Source organism: Myotis nattereri (assembly GCF_964212035.1).
Source record: "Myotis nattereri genome assembly, chromosome: X".
Lineage (NCBI taxonomy): Eukaryota > Metazoa > Chordata > Mammalia > Chiroptera > Vespertilionidae > Myotis > Myotis nattereri.
Window position 1 is genome coordinate 27,777,904 of NC_138078.1, and position 3,277 is coordinate 27,781,180.

The 3,277-nt window shown below is 46.6% G+C and overlaps 1 pseudogene across 1 annotated transcript; it reads left to right on the top strand.

The window, feature by feature from the left end:
- Window positions 1–1,343: 1,343 nt before the first annotated feature.
- On the top strand, window positions 1,344–3,008 carry LOC308511611 (E3 ubiquitin-protein ligase CHFR-like; annotated as a pseudogene). Its single transcript has 2 exons — window positions 1,344–1,967; window positions 2,193–3,008. The product of its transcript is annotated as an E3 ubiquitin-protein ligase CHFR-like (transcript).
- Window positions 3,009–3,277: the final 269 nt, after the last annotated feature.

Genomic DNA, 3,277 nt, shown 5'->3' on the forward strand with positions numbered 1-3,277 from the left:
TCATTTGTATATTTTCTTTCAAAAAATGTCTATTCATTTCTGAATTAGGTTATTTTTTATTATTTAGCATTAGAAGTCATTTTATATATTATGAATATTAATCCATTACTATATATACAATTTGAAAATATTTTTTCTCACTTCATGATTTGTCTTTTCATTCTGTTGATTGTGCTCTTTGACACAGAAAAAGTTTTAATTTTTATGAAATCCAAAGTACCTATTTATTTTTGGCTCTGCTTTTGGTATATCAAATAAATCATTTCCAAATCTAGTGCTTAGCTTTCCTCCTATGTTTTCTTCTAAGAGTTTTATCCTTTTTATTTTTTGAATCCATTTTTACTTAATTCTTATACATAATGTAAAGTAAAGGTCCATTCTTTTGCATGTGGATATTCTATTTTCCTAACATTATTTGTTAAAAAGAATGTCTTTTCCCCATTGAATGGTCTTGGTACTATTGTCAAAAGTATTTGACTATAAATTGGAGGGTTTATACCTATGTTCTTTATTATATTTCACTAGAGGCCTGGTGAAAGAAATTCGTACACTCAGGGGGGTCCCTCAGCCTGGCCTGCACCCTCTCGCAGTCTGGGAGCTCTCAGGGAATGTCTGACTGCCAGCTTAGGCCTGCTCCCCGGAGGACATCCTTAGCACTGCCACAGAGGTGGGAGAGGCTACCACCACCACCACTGCGCTTGCCAGCCGTGAGCCCAGCTTCTGGCTGAGCGGCGCTCCCCCTGTGGGAACACACTGACCACCGGGGGACAGCTCCTGCTTTGAGTGTCTGCCCCTTGGTGGTCAGTGCACATCATAGCGACTGGTCATTCTGCTGTCCAGTCAATTTGCATATTAGCCTTTTATTATATAGGATGTCTTCTGCAAATGGAGATGGTTTTATTTTTGTCCTTCCATTTAGATGCCCCTTCTTTCTTTTTCTTTGCCTTTTTACTTTGGCCTTTTATTTTTTTCATCTAATTAATAATGGTGAAAAAACTCACACTTATTCTCTCAGAATTTTAAGTTAAAGATTCTTAAATATTTTAAGAAAAATATACGTACCATAGATGGGCTTTCATATATGAAACAAACATAAACCTTAAATTCAAAAATTTTGTAGTTTTTATGAAAATTTATTTCAGTACCAAGCATTTATAATTTGACAGGCAACTTAAGAAACAGGAACAAGGTGGGGTTCAGTGCGTTCTCAGCAGCATGGGTGGGCAAGGGGCAGGTGGGAGGCTGTGCACAGAGGAGGCACTGATACCAGAAGGCCAGCCACAGGGAGGAGCAGCAGGCGCAGCCTGTCCCAACATTTCTGGGTCTCTGCAGATGTGAATCTGATGGAGCAGCCAGGGAAAGCGAGCAGCCTCTGCAGCAGCAGCAGCAGTAAGGGAGGCTCATCTGTTTGGGCCATGAGGAAGCTGAGTCACAGGTCCTCCTAAGGAAAGGAAAATGGACTATGTGGTGGAGGAGAGGTTGTGACCTTTCATTCCCTGGCAGTAGTTTGGTCTCTGGAGATCACTGTAACATTATAGTGGATGAAACATCTGCTCCAGTGTTGCTGGAAGATAGCAACACCGATGGAATAGTAACTAACAAGCTGGAGGGAGTTAAGAAGCAGACTTACCTGTCCTTAACAGGTGGGAATGTCGTCTACTTGGTGTACAGGAAGAATGATTCAGAACACAATGTGGCATACCTCTATGAATCTTTACATGAAAAACGAGGCATGGCACATGTCTCCTTTGAAGCTAATAAAGAAAACATGTTCCACATAACCAAAGATACCTCAGGTGCAGGGCGAGATGACTATCCCTAGGTTCTGCCATTGAAACCCACTACTCATGCATGCTTTGAGGAACCCCAGCCATCAGCATCAATGTTGGAACTCTTCCCCTAGGCCGCTACCTCTTCCATAGAGCCCACTACAGGGCAAGCACTGCCATCCAGCTCTGCCTGCAGGGGTGAGGCACTTTTCTGGAAAGGGTGTGGTCCGCTGTGACAAGTGATGAAACCTCCAAGGATCCCTTCATCTGTCCTAGACAGAGAGGGAGCATTCTTTCCTCCGTCAGAACTGCATGATAGGGAGGGTCTGAGGCCCTTTAAGAAGAAAATGAGAGGAGACAAGGAGCCTGACCTGACCTGAACATGTATTTGTTGGTCATAGACCAGTTTAGGGACACCCACAGTATCCTACAGGGTGAAGCCAGACAAGAAGGAAGAAGACGCTCACATGCATCATCTGCCAGGACCTGGGGCACACCTTCTGCTCAGCCTGCTACTCGAGCTGGATGGAGCTCTCCACGTGCAGCAGTTGGTAGAGCGGATCTGTAAAAACCGCATCCTCAACGACCTGGTGGAGGCGTACCTTCTCCAGCTCCCAGACAATAGCCGCAGTGAGGAAGATGTGCGGAGCATGGCCACCAGGAGCAAGATCACGTGGGACATGCTGCAGCCCAAAGTCAGGAGGTCTTTCTCAGACAAGGAGGGCACTTTCAGAGGAGCTGTCAGATGTAGACAGCCAATCTTGGGATGTCAGCCAGCCTTGGTCCTGTGCCGACAATGCCCCAGTACTGAAGGCAGGGGGCGGTTGTTAGCAGGGACCCTTCCCAGTGAGCAGGGAGCTCCGCAGGCCTCTGGGGACACATTATCAAAGCCTGCCAGTCTCACAACAGCCCAGGATTATGTGTGTGCCCTGCAAGGAAGTCATGCCATATGCACCTGCTGCTCCCAGCCCATGCCTGACTGGAAGATGCAATGGAAGCATGCACAGGACCTCTGCAACCCACCAGCAGTGTACCCTCTGCCTGAAGCCCTTCTGCCACTGTACTGGGGCTGTGACTGAACTGGCTGCCTGGGTTGCCTGGCCCTCTTCTGTGCTCAACATGGGCTTCAGGTGGCTTCACAGGATGCTGAGCAACAACAACTAGGAGTCCGACATCCTGAAGAATTACCTGATGGCCAGTGTTTTAACCTGTTGGCCCTTCAGAGGCTTGGGAGTATGAGGGCCAATGACAGTGTGTTTCAGGAAATATCAAATATGAACATTTTAAGGGCATTTTACAGATCCCCTCAGGGCAAGCTGGAGTTCTCTGCATCGGGCACTCTGCTGTGATTTTTCTTCTGAGGAAGAGACCCTCCCAGTGAAGTCCCAGCAGCGGCCTGGGGGGCCTGGCACATGACCTTCCTCTGAACTCTGGGCCACCAGAAGCGCATCAGTCAGCATAGCCATAAGCTTTCAACTCCTGAGATCGTGCCAAGCAGGTTTGCTTTC